Genomic DNA, 15,467 nt, shown 5'->3' with positions numbered 1-15,467 from the left:
TTATGGTTTGGTTTTGTTTTTGAAAAATCTTACCTCATTCCAGAAAGGATTGAGGCTGTTCAGTTTGGGGTTGGCCTTCTCCCTCACACCAGGGACAAAACTAAAGTAAATTACTTTATAGTTAAGAGTTTTTCTTTACCAACCAAAAAAATCTTTAGTGATGGAGAGGCATCAGAGCATTGATCAGAGATAGCATTCAGCCTAGAGCTGCTGCTTTCAGAGTCATTGAAGAATTCCATTTTGATATTTTGGAGCCTATCTTTTTGATCCAAATCCCACAGCCAGTTCTATGATCCAAACCACTCGTATACTCTATACCTGGGTGTTTCACCAATTTTAAGGGAAGCATGCGAAATAAAAGTATCTGGGCAAATTCATGATCTGTGTTGATCATTACTGAGGTTCTGAATGAAATGATCATGAAGGATTAAAGAAAGTGGGTCTCCCACCACCATGTGAAAAAATGGTAGTTTTATGATAATGCAGATACTGATTGTTTTTTTTTTTCATTTTTCAATTTTATTAGGAAGAATTGTTATAATTTGACTACACATATACAATATACTGCACTTTTTTTTAGTTTACATATATGTACTGATCATTGTTTCTAAGAACAGTTTAGAGCTTTAGCTTTTTAAATTTACACAGTTATCAAAGGAATAAAGCCAACCACAAAATAAGAATCAATGGAATGCATAATCTAGGTATTGATTGGTTTTTGAAGACCAGGGCCATTGGAAATCATACTATTTGTAGCAGGCTAAGCCATACTATTTATAGATCAGCAGACACACCTTTTCCCCTTTCCATAATGGGCATAACTGGTTCCTTTCATAGCAGATTTATTTTGTATCAAATAAGCAGAAGGATAGTAAGTGCTCATTCTAGAAACTATTAATAATTAAGATCATATCTGTATATGCAACCAACACATTGTTTTGGTAAGTTCTAATACTAACATCAAATTTGATAGTGAATATAGGTCCCTGTGCTACACAGTATGAACTTGTTTATCTGTACACCAGAAATTGACACATTGTAAACTGACTATACTTCAATTTAAAAAAATATATATATATATTTTAAATTTTGATATAAAGACAGTGGTAGCCAAGGTAGAATTTGGCCAACAGATTTGTTCAATATACAGGGAAATGTATTTGGCCAAGTCTTAATGACTTCCGTGATAAAATATTGACTCATGTGACTCAAGGTCTCTGAGTTCCTACCATGTGTACCATGCAAATGTTACTCCTTGAGAAATTCTTTTAATGATTTGGAAAGACTTCCTTCACTCACAAATAAAAAAATGAAAAACTTTTTGCAGCAAGTTGTAACAGCAGTAGATTTAGACTAGAAAACAGGAAACTCTTTCTCATTGAGGGCAGATAATTTTACCTACAATAAAATTATTTCCTTTCCAATTTAAATGTCGTTACTAGAAAATTACCCTCCGGAGCCAATGTTTCTGAGGTTGTCTCCTAATGTCCCTTTGCCTTGCGTACAATTTCACCCCTCAGACTTCTATCAAGACTTCTGTTGTTTACTCTATCTGTATTCCCAGGTAGTTTGGGTCTATTGATGAATTTAGGCCTTTTTTTTTTTTTTAAGTTTAAATTCTCCCCTAAATCCTGTCCATTTCCAACTGACTGGCAGTACTCTGTGCCGTCAAAGTCAGAACACTGGAAAACTTGCAAGTGAAGCATACGCCTTAGAAGCATCTAGAATAGATTCATAACCTATGTTGGTCTCATGCTGATATCCTGAGGAGTGAGCTGTCACTAAAGGATTATCCCCAAAACTCAGCAAACTCCACTCATTCCAAGAATTTATTTTTGCTTCTTTGATTTGGTTATAAGAGTAGGGTGGGGGATGCCTCTAAGCACACTCAGCATTATTCCACATTTTCTCCGTATCATGACTGAGGGATATTCCGATTATATAAAGGAGAGTGTGTCGGGCCTGGACCTAAGTAGCCCGTAGAACGCCAAAGACGGCTTCAAATTCTTAAACACTCCTTCCTCCTCCGGGTCCCAAGGCACTAGCCCGATCCAAGATGGCGTCCCAGAAACAGGTTAACTAAATGTTTTAGCTTAGAGCGCCCCCAACGGCGAGGGTCATGCTAAGATGCCGAGAGCTCTGTGTACCGAGCGGTCAGAGGCGAGCTACCGCCAGATTTTATTTTCAATCAGGCATATCTGTGGTTGCCTCAGCCTTCTAGGACCTCCCACCCTCAAGAGACTTCCTGGATGGCACTCACACTACCCTGCTGGGAGAGGCCGGGCGTCGGCCCTGCCATTGGTGGGTGGGAGCGGAGGTGGGCGGAGCCAAGGGAGAATGGACTACTAGCAAGCTAGATTGAGGCGAGGGCTGGCCATGCTCCGCCGGAAGGCGCCTTGTTCTCCGAAAGGGTGAGTTTAAACGCTGGCTGGAAAGGAAGCACCAGGACTTGTTCAGGTAGGCTTTCCGCTCACGCCCGCCGCACGGTCCTGGTCCAGGAGTCTTTGCAAAAGCTGAGGCTCTTAGAATTGGTTTCCATAACTCATCCTCCTGCTCGCTCCCCCGCCCTTGCCGGTCCCCCAGTTGTCGGGGATCAGGTGCTGGGTGATGCTCTGGACTGAACCATTCTCCTTTGTGAGAGGCCGGGGGAGAGGGTGGCTGCCGGCCCGCGGCGCCCGAGCCGGGCCGAGTCGCGTACGGAGCAGTCCCCGGCCCCTGTGGAGTTTTTAGGGCTTGTCATTGAGTTACTGGGCATCGTGTGGATTTGAGGCAGCTCCTTGTTCTCCTTGCCCCTTCAGAGGAGGGAAAACTCCCCGGCTCCGTTTGGTTACTCCATACTTTGGACTCAAAAGTGGGAGGTTAGGGTTTTTCTTTCTTTCTTTCTTTCTTTGCTTGTTTTTTACATTTTAGTAGTAAGGTGGGTAGGAAAGCATGGAGTGTGCAGATTGTTTTACATTATTAGATGTAATTTCTGTGAGTCTTTGGGAGAGCAGAGCAGGCTTTGGGAGAGTGTTTAGGGATGGTGGGAAGAGAGGAGCTCAAGCCTTGCATTTCCACTGACAGGTCTGCAGAGCTCCCTGGTTTTCTCTTGCATTATGTAAACTCTTCACTGGCAGAAGACCCCTCCCCCTACCTCAGAGCAAATGCAATTTCTTTATTTACCTGTCTCTAGTGTCGCAGGAAATTTCCCTGCCATTGCAGCAACCGTGCAAATGCAGCAGCTCGTACCTTTTAAGTAGGAATCCGAAATGATTAAGGTCTTCAAGGAAGAGGTGAATAGTGATGTATAGATGTTTAGTGGACTAATGTCTTTTCAGTGACTGAGTGTAGTCAGTCAGAAATCGAAGACAGAACTGGATGTCTTTTTCTTTTAAAGAATAGACATAGTGGAACGTCCCCAAACACCAGAGGAACTGCATTATCTGTGTCTACTGCATCCTACCATCACGCCGGCATCCACAGATTATTTACTCTTCATATTGTTCTGAATCTGTCAATTCAGTCCGGGATTCTCTGACTGGGTTATCCTTAGCATCAGGTGAGGTCCTGTCTGGGGTGGGGCACTTTAGATACTAGAAGGTGAGTTTGTGATTGGAATAATGTTCTCTGTTGATTAGATAATGTCTGCTTAGGAATTTTTGTCTTAGTCACCAAATAGGTTTCAGAACAGACTGTGGTCTGTTCTGAATGTGGGAAGCTTCTCATTCTAAGTATTTTGAATGATCCCACCCCTTAAAAGAAGTTATGATAAAGAAGACACCATTTTTCATTTAAGAAGATAGGTTGCCAAAGTGGCATACCAGTAGGTCTGCAAGGCAAGATGAAGGACATTGGATAAAGAGAGGAAAGGGTAGGGGTGTGTGTGTGTGTGTGAAGAGACAGGCTTAGGGGAAGGTTTAAAACTGAAGTAGCGAAAGAGTAACGGGTTGGGATAAGGGATTTGGTGGAGCGGCGTATGGGTGCTCGGACAGTTCTCACCTTCTGCATGTTTGATCTATTCCATGCATCTGGCCTTTTGAGTGTGTCACTTCCCCAGTTGACAGAATCCACTTAGACATGGATAGAAAGTGATAGAAATCTGCTGAGCTAGTTGTGAATCACTAGGAAGCACAGATCTTGTATTTCCCGGGACAGCCTTCTCTGCAGTACCCGCTGGGTGATGGGCTGGAAGAATCTTGGCATTGTGGTAACCACCACTGCAGAGTTTTGGTTGTAACAGGAAAAAATTGACATTTTATGTGAAGGGTCAAGTTTCTGATAGGTAAAGGAGGATGGTGAAGGGGATCAGTCTTTAAAAGAAACCATAATACACATCTCCTTTAAGAAGAGTGAGATTTTTCTGGGCGAAACTACCATTTAAGATTAATTTGTGAGTGCCAAGAACTGTGCTTGCTTACTAAAGAATGAGATTTGATATTCTCATCTGTAGAAGGACTAACATTTTCACAGCATTCAGATGAATGCTGAGTGCTTTGAAGATGCTGTTTGTCTACAGCCCTGAAAGGTTTAAGCTTTATCTTCTGAGCCTAATGCCTGAAAAATAAACAGAAGACAGATATTTTTCTGGACCCTCCACCCTTACCCCTAGAAGTCAGTCTGCTTCTGGAAGTTCCATTTGAGCAAGTCCCTGATCTGCAAGTCTTTGTGCGACCCACCCTTACACTATTGTAACCAACTTAGTATTTCCTATTTTACCTTTAGCATTAGATCCATTGATAGACTGTGGTTTCATATCTTACTCAGTTGAACTTTTTATATCTCCTCTTTAATTAATTATTCTTTTTCTTACAAATTGGTGGTCTTCCTTTCATCCTCCTGTTACGATTTTGTTCACTTTGCCTTTTGTTTTAATCCACTGACGTGCCTTTTTGCATCTGTCTTGTTGAGGCCTTTTAAGAATACAAAGAGACCCTAATTTTCAAGAAGCAGTTCTTTTGGTACCTAGTACCCAAGTAACAGTTGTATGCCCTCTTTACTACTGCCTAAAGGTTTATTTAACCATTTATTACACTCTAAATTTTATCCTGGATAACCTCCCCTGCTCCCCCGCTATGTTGTTTTGTGTGTGCACGTGCATAAAGTTGTGATTTAGCTCTTTTTTTGCATTTTCTGACTAATTCCAATTGCCTTTAAGATTTTCATTGTATTTATATTGCAGAATAAGTCCACTTCTTTGTAGTTATTAGATGTTTTAAACTTAAATTGCAAAGTGTGTTAGTCTCTGAGATTTCTCATTAAGCTGTTCGGTAGGTGACATTTCTTTTGCCCTTTTTATTATCCATCTCTTTCTGTCCTTCACTACACTCCTGGTTGTTTAGTGTCACATGAAGCAAAATGGTCAACTTTAACATATCTTAATTCTTGCCTTTAGATCGCAGCAGGAGACTTTTCAAAATAAAGCACTTTATTTCTACCCAGTAATGCGTGTTACATGACAATTAAAAACCCAGCAGGCATAAGCAGAAAGACTGGCATAGATAATTGCTTTACATTCACCTTCAGCAGGGATGAATCCAGGAATATATTTCCAAGCAGTGGAGCAGTGTAGGGAATCTAGACACAGATCTAGCGTTTTCATGTTCAGATTGTCCAAGTATATTCTTATTAGTTGTTGGAAAACAATTCCCAGAACATCAGACTGACTCCTATTCAAATAGAAGTACAAAAAAATTTCAAAGACAAACCAAGGATTTTAAACATTCCATACTGTTAAGCATAATTTTTAAGAAAAGATTGGCTTTGTCATTGAAAGAAGGAAACATTCCTGATTTTGTTCCCTCAGTACATTTCCAGAGACATTTATTGTCTGACTTCTTTTTATTTGGTATTTTCAGACTTTATTTCATTTTAAAAAGGTAATTAAATGACATATTACTGAAATTACTATGTAATAATAGGGCTGTGTTTCTTTCTTTCCCTGCATGTCAGCCCCCTAAATCCAACAGTTCCAATCCTTTTGATGATGTCCCAATATTCCAGTAATGACTAATTCCGTACTGACACCTTTTTGTTTTGGTTTGGTTTGTTGTTCTAAAACTATGTCAGTAACTTTCTGTGAAAGGATATGTATTAACTGAATTTTTAATTTCATCTGAGAGGGAGGATATTCAAGATCTGTAAAGTCTTTGGGGTTTCTCAAACGGTCTCTCACAGTCATTATATACACTTTTGGAATATCCTGCCTCCTTTTTTTCTTCCCCTGTGTCTTTTGGGGATACACTGTATCTTTGGGAATTATTCCTTTGGGACATGGGTATTCAGAGGTACACGGTCCCAGTGGTGATGAGAATTTTTTTGTTTGGTTCTAAAAGAAACTAGTGATTTCAGGAGTTTGGCTGCTTGTTTGGAGCCCCAACTATAATAGGATTTTGTAATAGAACATGAAAATCATAGACTATGATAGCCAGCTATCAGATACACATCCGTCTAAGTGAACTGAATGGGAAGATTTTTCTGGATTTTTGTATAGGGGCTACCAAGTTGCATGAACACTGAACTTTCACTCTGTTCTATTCTTCATTGCTTCTGCTTAGCACCCAGTCATTCTTTGTTTATTTACACAGTCATCCTCCTATAAAGTATAGTGTTTTTCCCCATTTTTCAGGTATGCCTTCTGTTAGGGGGACTTTTTGCATGGTGTCTTAAATATATAGCAATAATAGTCACTTCCATTCACTGCTCTCCTGAAAGTCATAGGAGTCAAAAGTTGAGGCACCTGGGCCTGGACCTGTGAACTACCAAGGGACAGGCTAGTCAGTTGGAACCATAAGTTCCTATAGGCAAACACTGTGAAGTAAATGACACTGGCTTCATTCTCACAAACACAAAAAATGATTAATTGCATTACCGGCATGCTGCCCGAGATACCACTGCTGGTTGAAGTCTGTTCCGCGGTTTTGAGGTTAAAGGGTTATACTGCTCTCTCAGCACAGGAGTACTCGTCCTTTCATCCTGCCCAGCAGTCCTGCTATTCTAATTGTGCAACTCCTGCGTGTATTTCAGTATCCCACCATTCTGCTTAGCAGATCAGCTCAGCCAGATCTCTAAGGAGTAATTCTGCTTTGAGAGAAACCTTTAGTGGTACTCTTTTAAATTACTGGACAGGGAATAATAAACTCCTTTTTATTTGCCTACTATGTGCCAAACATTGTACATCACTTTTTAACCTTCAGAATAATCCTGAAAACGTACGTGATGTTAGTGTTGTTTAATAGAAGAGGAAAAATAGGACTTAGTGAGGGTAGGTAACTTAACCAGAAGTAGGATTCTGGTCTGTGGGACTTCAAAGCTGGGTTCATTATCATTTCCCCGCCTTTAAAAGTTCAGTGCTGACTCCTGTAGAACTGTCTTTGACCACAACATTAGACAAGGAGGCATTTTGTAGCCTGTTAAAGCTGTACCTTGGCAGTCATAGAACCTTGAGAATGTAAAATTTCTTTTTGTATCTGTTTGTCAAAAGGGGGAAAAAAAGAATAATAGTTTCTTTTATTTAACTTTGTAATTTTGAAGATAAGATTATGTGAAATTCTTTAAGCTTTGCAGTGGAAAAATCACTTGGTCATACTTGCAAATAACTCCATTTTTTTAGTCAATGCAAGTCAAACTAGCCCACTGAATTTTCATCAGTTCCATGTCACTGGGTCATTTTTTGTGCCTAGGGGCACGAATGTGAAAATAACAGTGTTTCTCCTCCCCTACTACCCACAATTTTTTAACATAAATGTTGCAGTGAAAACAATCCCTCATAAATAATTAAGTAAATATTTATATTTTTCTGTTAGGCTGAAAAAAATGTATGTATACTTGGTCCAGTTAAAGTACGATGTGCTGGGTAGTATGGGAGAGCATAAAGAGGACCAGGACTCTGTTACCTGAATTATATATATTGTAAGGGGAGGGTAAAATGGGCAAAGGGGACAACTGTATGGCGATGGGTGTAAGGTAAATTTTTGGTAGTGAGCACTCTGTAGTGTGTACAGAAGTAGAGAAATAGTGTTGTACACATGAAACTTACCTAATGTTATAAACCAGTATTACCTCTGTTAAAAAAAAATTGTATATATCATTACACTGGATATCCAAAAGTGGTATCATACAAGGTGGCTATTGATCCAGTTAGATATTCTTCATCTGGAACCCAAAATATTATTTTCATCTTGGTGAATATGTGCCAGTGAAGAGACCTTCTCCACATCCAGTCTAACTTGACCTAAGGGCAGTGATCCTTAAAGATTAGGCTTTTATTTCCTGTCTTCAGACTTAGACCAAAACTCCAGGGCATTACTGGAAAAAAAAAATCTACAATGAGGCTGACTCAAAAATGAATCCATGCACTATTTTTGAATCATATGGGTATAGTTTCATCCATTCAATTCTTGGCACAGGTTTAAATTGGCCACCACTGAGGCTTTATGGTCCCAAGCCTAAAGGAGGTAACTAAAATTTCATTGCTTTCAATAATGATTATTACACTACAGAAAATAGTCTTTGGAGTGGGTGGGTGTAGCTCAGTGGTAGAGTGCCTGCTTAGCATGCATGAGGTCCTGGGTTCAATCCCCAGTACCCCAACTTAAAAAAGAAAAAAGAGGAAATAGTCTTTTATGTGTATTGCATGCAGCTTCTTTGCTATATGAAAAAGCTGTGTCTGCTACAGGTCCTAAAAAGTGGAGATGCTTATGATTTTATGACGCCTCTTCTGAATGTTTCTGCCTGTGTACTATCCCAGTAGTCTGAGAGAAGCCCTTGCTTTTGGCCGGATGCCTCCGTATTACCCCTCTGCAGCCCTACTCCCACACACCGTTGGCTGGAAGTTGAGAATGCATTCCTTCAAGGAAAGTACTTTGAGTACCCATTACCACCTGATAAGCAAAGGAAATATCGTAAGAAGTCATATATAGCTCTTGCCTTTGTGCAACTTGGATTCTAATACGGGGGTAAGGGAGAATGGATATCAAACAATTAACTATATAATCATTTATTCAGTCTGCTATGAAAAAGTAATTATGGATGTTACAAGAGAATTTAACATACACCATAGTAGAGTTGGGTGGTTAAGAATGTGACCTCTGTGCCACATTACCTAAATTGGAGTCTGGCACCACTTTTCACTGGCTGTGGGATGTTGGGCAAATTACTTAACTCTCTGTGCTCGGTTTCCTCATCTATAAAGTAAAGATAGTTATTTCAAATTTAAGAAAATTAAATCTGTTAATCCATTTTCATCACTTGGAGGAGGGCCAGTTGTGTAATGTACACTCAACAAGTTTTTTGCCTGGGTGGTCAGGGAAAGCTTTTCTTCGAAATGACGATGTTGAAATCAGCTTTAAAGGATAAGAAAGAACTAAATAGGCAGAATGGAGGGGAGCCAGTAAGAAGGCAATTGGAATAGTCCGGGGAAGTGAGGATGGCAAATTGATCCAGAATGGTAGTAGAGGCAGAAGTGGATGGGTTTGAGGGGTATTTAGGAGGTAAAGGTAGGATTTAGAAATACTGGATGGAGTGGTAAGGAAGAGTTTCTGGGCTCTGCAGCCATGACTGAATAGGAGATGCTGGGTGATGATGACCCTCTGTGTGTGCACGCGTGGTGGTGAGGGTGGAGGAGACGAGAGAGACTACAAAGGAACCAGTCTTCTCAAGATCATAAGCCTCTTGGAGAGGTGGGGCAGCCGAGGAGCCTGGGGAGACTACCAAGAAGAGCTACTGAGTAAATAAACAAATGCATAAACAGGCCTGGAGTTCAGGTGTCTTGCACAGGGATACGAATGAGACATAACATACAGACTGTTGAAGAAAAGAATGAATAATAATTGAGGCCATCCATGTGAATTAGACACTCTTGAAAAGAAAATATAGAATGAGAAGAAAAGAGGGCCTAGGACCAAAGCTTGGTGAACTTCAGCAATTAAAGGCTGGTGGAGGGGAAGTGTAGCAAAGGAGAATTGGCCAGAGAGGTAGAAGGAAAACCAGAAAAGTGTGATGCCCTGGAAGCCATTCAAAGAAAGTGTCTGCAGGTGGGAGTGGTTTTTTCTGAAATCTTTATGACCTTTCCTTGGATCCCTGAAAGTTTTAATTTAGTTCTCTCACTACTCTACTCATTTTGGGCACCAGTGACTTGAAACAGCTCTAGCAGGTTTAGGCTGACTGAAGCCAGTTGGTTGAACATGATTTTCAGGCTCTAGAATCTAAAGTGTAGTTATTCCTGTGTGCCTTAAATTAGATTTAATGTAGAGGAAGCAAGAGCTGGAGTGCATATTCAAGCTCATAGATATTAGCCTGCTGAAATTAATGAATTATCTTGAAGGCCGTTAATCTAGGTGGTGATCCCCTCTAAGGCTGATTAGCATCGCCTAGGCAGGTGGAGACACTGGCAAAAACAAGTTTTTTCCCCAGCTATCCATCCAGTAACATTTGTACCTCCTAGAATATAGTGTTTATATACCAAGAAGTGTGCTAGGTATTACATTAATCCTCATTAATGGCCCTGTAATTTAATCCCACTTTGTACAGACTCAGAAAGGTTTATTTACTGGGTAGGACAGAAATCTGAACCCAGATCCCTCTGACTTTAAGTTCGTTATACCTCCAGTCCATATAACTAAAATATGAAATAGAAGATAATTATCCTAAGATTACTTAACAAAAATGCTGTGAAAGCTCCTATGGAGCTAATTACTTTTGGCTTGACAATGAAAAGTAGGGAACCAAAAGGCTTTCAGTTATTAAATCCAATGGACATTTTAAAGTTCTTATATTGTTGGACGTTTTTGCTTTGTTTGATGTAATTAATTACTCTTTCCCCCTCCCACACTCTACTCTCTTTGCTTCTGTGACATTGCACTCTCTGCTTCTCTAGCGTTTCCTTCTCTACCTGCTTAGTAGGTGTAGCTTATTCTGATTCTTAAATCCCGATGTTCTCCTGGGTTCCTCCTTACCTTTTCTCACTCCACACCCCAAATCTCAAATTTGGGGGCTTCCAGGTAAGGGGTTTGTTTAGCCTGCATGGTGTTTAAAATATTTTTTATAATTAGTTATCTACATTTAAAACCCAAAAGATTTACATAAAACTCCTTATTTCTGGCTTTTGGAAAATGTGAAGTTCTCTCTCAACCTTGGATGTGTGTTTCCATATGGCAACATTTCACTGGAGCTGAGTAGCAGCTACTCTCTTTGGAACAGACATTCAGTTCTAAACAGACCCCAACATTTTCCATTGTCTCCCCAACAGTAATTGGTGTAGTGATTCATATTTTTGCTCCATTCTTCATACACCCTGGGTAATACCCCCTCTTCAAACTGCCATTTGATACTGATAACTCTAAACCTATCATCAAGCCAACTAACTGTTAGATGTGTACATCCAACCTCCTATTGAATATCACTACTTAACATACTATGGGAACTCATACTTAACATGGCAGAACTCATCATTCCCTGTAAACTCTAGGTCTACCAATTTTTATCCCCTCAGTATTATTACTCAGCTCTGTCCCTTCCTTCCTATCGTTACATTGCTATGATTCAGGCTCTTACCCTCTTGTTAGGATTCTTGGTTAGGATCCTTTTTGGCTAACTTAAGCAGGAGGGGAATTTATTGGAAGAATATTATGTGGCTCACAAAATCGATGGGAATGCTAGAGAACCTGGCTTAGAAAATGATGTGAAACCAAGGGAGGTTAGGGACATGGAGAACATGACCAGGGTCGTACCACTGAATACTCTATGATGCTGCAGAATTCCAGTGTCTGCCATTGCTAAATATTGTCTAACTGGTTGGTTCTGGGTCTTTGTATTACCACTGCAAAGTCAAAGTTCTCCACAGGAGTGTTCACTTAAACTAGGCTAGGTCATGTGCAAACTACTTCTCTGACAGGAAGAGGAGGTAGGACACCCTCCCCTTCCCCCTCCAGGTGTTTCAATCCACCCCCCAACCCTGGCTTTGTAGTGGAAGGTAAGAGCCAGCCTTCCATTGAAGACTCTTACCTTGAGCTATTCCCCTGGTATAGGAAGGGGGCTTTTGATTGCTGAGCAGGAAAAAAAATAAATAAATAAAATATCCACTGTACAACTCTTTTGTGGACTACGTGGACTACCACAGCAGCCTCCTAGCTACTTCTGTGCCCTCTGCCCACTCACCCTGCAAATCTAGTCTCTCTCCGGCAGCCAGAGTTAGCTAACTAAAATGCGGTTCTGATCTTATTCCATATTTCAGTGGCTTCTCGTCCACCTATAAGAAAATGCTTTAATGTGGCATTGAAGGGTTTCATTGAAGGGTCTGGCCCTTACCTGCTCCTTCAATCTTACATCCTTCTGATTAATTTCTTTTTTCTTATTTACACTTTGGCAAGACTGAACTGCAGAGCTATTTAAGAGTTTCCTGTAACCAACTCATGCTGTTTTTCATTGCTGTGCTTTGTTTTGCCTTTCCTCTTTCTGTCCCTGAATACCTCTTGTAGCCCACCTTACCTTCCCTAGTTAATGCCTCCTCACCCTTTAATATATTTTTATTGACGTATATTCAGTTTACAATGGTGTGTCAATTTCTGGTGTACAGCACAATGCTTCAGTCATATAGGAACATACGTTTATTCATTTTCATATTCTTTTTCACCGTATCTTCCTCGCCCTTTAAGAAACAACTTCCTTGATACCTTTTCTCCTAAGTTATTAACTCCCTTTCATCTGTGTTCCTGAAGCAACCCCCTGTTTATGTCATTGCACGTTATCACCTCATAATTGTTTACATTTGCCACTGTTATGATAGTCCCTGTTCTTAACCCTCTCCCCACATTTATACACAAATATCCTACCTCTTGTGAGTTCTTTGTATTAGAAAACCAGAGAGTTCATCTCTGGTTTTCTAATACTACCATATTACTCCATTTATTGTATGCTCAGTAAATGTTGAGATAAGGAAGAGGCATTTGATGTGGATCTTAAAGGATAAGTAAGATTTTGATAAGGCAAAGAAATGAAATAAGGATGACATATAATTTGAAGGCAATGGTATTAGCTAGGCCCAGATGAGAAAAAATGTGACAATAGTAAGTTGTCTTTGGCTAGCATGTAAGTGTATATGTAGAACAGTGGGAAATGAGAGTGGAAAAGCAAAACGTGGTCTTAAGGATTATGTCTTAAGTAACAGGAAACTTTTGAAAGTTTCTAAGCAGGAGACTGATTTGGCCGTACTGTGTTTTAGGAAGTTAATCTGGTAGCAGAAAGGATTCATGGGGGAGAGATCAATTATGAGGCTTCTTTCTCTTACACAAGCAGCTGCATCAATGGAGAGGTGACAGCAGAAATAGAAGAGTGAGATATATGAATCCTGGCTTTGTCACTAAGTTTCGTAGTTGAATCACTCCACTCTAAGCCTCAATTTTTTCATCTGCACAAGAGGACTGAGTTGATATAATTGGCAAGTCTTTGCCAGTTCCAAAATTTGTAATATATTTGCAAAAGAGCCAGTGGGATTTGGCAGATGATTGGATGATGAATACAGGAGGAAGTTTCAGAGGCACCTTTGAGGTTTTGAGCCTGAGTGAATGGGAAAACAGTACTGCTGTTGATAGGAGTGGGGATTGGGTGTGTCCCTAGCAATAGTGGTAATGCTAAGATCTTGAGAAATAGGAGATCTAAGGCCAAGTTGATCTTCCTTGCTTGTGTCCTAGAGCACAGAAAATAGGATTTCAACGTTGTGCACAGAAAAATGGACTTCATTGTTGAAGGTGGTTACATTTCAGGGGAAACTAGTGGTGAGGAGGTAAGCAGCTATTTTCATTAAGTTTACTTTGGGAGTTTTAAGCTTACATACTATCATTCGGGGGCTGACCACTCTCGGGAGTTAGAGTGATCTCAAGCGGTATTGCAAACTGGATATTGGCCCATATGTCAAACGGGCTAAGTTTCAAGGGAAGCGAGGTGAGGGCCGGAGACCGGGTTTGGGAGTGAGGAGTGGGTGTGTGTTTTGGGCAGGCGCTGGGAACTGGTCGTGGGTACCTGGGATTACTTTCTAGGAAGTGATACTGCTGCCCAAGAGTTGGAGTGTCAAGAATGCAGTTTGGGTTGTGACAGAGAGAGTGCTTTATCTTTAAAGAGTAAAAGGCCCCGTGTTCCAGCAGTTGGGCTGACTCACTGCCATGATGGAGGGAGATTTGGCCCCTTTTAATGAGTAGAGAGGGATGAGGTGTAGTCGCTTCAGCGGAGGGGTTGACAGGGCTGTTAGAAGGCAGGGGATTCAGAGGGAGGCGGAGTTGGCCCAGCGTGGAACCCTCCCTCCCGAGTTTACGCTCTCTGCTGTGCAGAATACAGTGTAGGTGGTTGGAGAATTTAATCCCCAGCACTAGTTTTCCGCAGCTTGAGATCGTTCCTCTGGTTAGGCCACCCCTCCCCTTTTTTGCCCCCCCAAGCAAGCTGCAGGCTTCGCCTGGGCCCTAGAAACCGGATAGGCCTCTCCGTGCGCTCTCAACCTAACTCTGGGGTGGCGGGGGAGGGGGAAGTTCTGTTTAGTCCCGCCCTCTGCGCTGTTTTGCGTCTTTGCGCCTCTGTTGAGTGGCAGCGGAGCTCAGCCAATGAGGCCGCGGGGCGGGCAGGAGCATCAAGTTAGGCTGCGCAGGAGGAGGGGGAACTGGTGCTGGAGAGACAGCGAGAGGGGCGAACCGGCCCCCCACGGCCGCTGCAGGTAAAGGCACCTCTCTTACCCCGCTGGGGTGAGGCACAGCTCCTTTTCTCTTTCAGGGCTGGTCGGGCCTTCCAGCCTGTAGCTTCCGCCCTAACATTGTTCCCACCCGGGCATCCACACCCCCCCACCCCGCATCTTCCCGTCTTGGCCATCCCCACCCTGGAGGGCACCCTGCTAGCTCACTCCTTCAAGTGCATGTACCTCATCTCCATTTTGGGGGCTCCAGTTGCTAGAAATCTCCCGCCTCTGCTGTATGGGCCTTACTGGCACCAACCCCGGCAGTATGAGCAGGTAATGTACCCGGGTCCCCGCCACCCCCACCCCCAGTCGCGTTTCCCTCTCCATCAACCCCTCACTTCCTTACCTTGCCCCTTCCCTTCTTCCACATGAGTACATAATTTCTGTAGTTTCACCTTTACCCCTTGATCATACGTACATGCTTTTAGCGTTCATAGTTGCCTATTTTGCTTTCCCTGTTTATTCAGAAGGACTCACTTTACCAGCCATGTTTGCCCCAAATGTCCATACCCCTGACTGAGGTTTGAGTGCTTTTTCTTTCAGTATTTGGGAAAACAAAAACAGAGTGACCACACATTTGGCAGTGAGAATGGTGAAGATAGAGAAAAATGGCCTAGGATCTCGATCTTGAGAAAATCTCCGGAGTGGCTTCAAGTTAATAGCTCCATTTCTTATGGTCTCTGTCCTTCCATCCTGATCCTTTGCTGACCCTAAATTGTGATTACATTCACCTTGGATGTTTATAAGATTTGAGACCCCTTGGGTCTCACAAATG

At 41.7% G+C, this 15,467-nt stretch overlaps 1 protein-coding gene across 8 annotated transcripts in view; it reads left to right on the top strand.

The window, feature by feature from the left end:
• The first annotated feature begins 2,368 nt into the window (after positions 1-2,368).
• CHD8 (chromodomain helicase DNA binding protein 8) overlaps positions 2,369-15,467 on the top strand; it is a 54,341-nt gene continuing 41,242 nt past the window's right edge. For 5 of the 8 annotated variants that reach the window (XM_032481646.1, XM_014564448.2, XM_014564453.2 and 2 more), the window contains exon 1: positions 2,369-2,457. The gene's annotated coding sequence lies outside the window, so the exon portion shown is untranslated. Of the gene's footprint in view, positions 2,458-13,618; positions 13,757-14,568; positions 14,675-15,467 lie in introns of those variants that run through there. The other 3 variants (XM_014564449.2, XM_014564447.2, XM_014564452.2) reach the window with 3 other exon arrangements.

Source organism: Camelus ferus, chromosome 6 (assembly GCF_009834535.1).
Source record: "Camelus ferus isolate YT-003-E chromosome 6, BCGSAC_Cfer_1.0, whole genome shotgun sequence".
Lineage (NCBI taxonomy): Eukaryota > Metazoa > Chordata > Mammalia > Artiodactyla > Camelidae > Camelus > Camelus ferus.
This window is presented reverse-complemented; position numbering and strand designations above follow the sequence as displayed.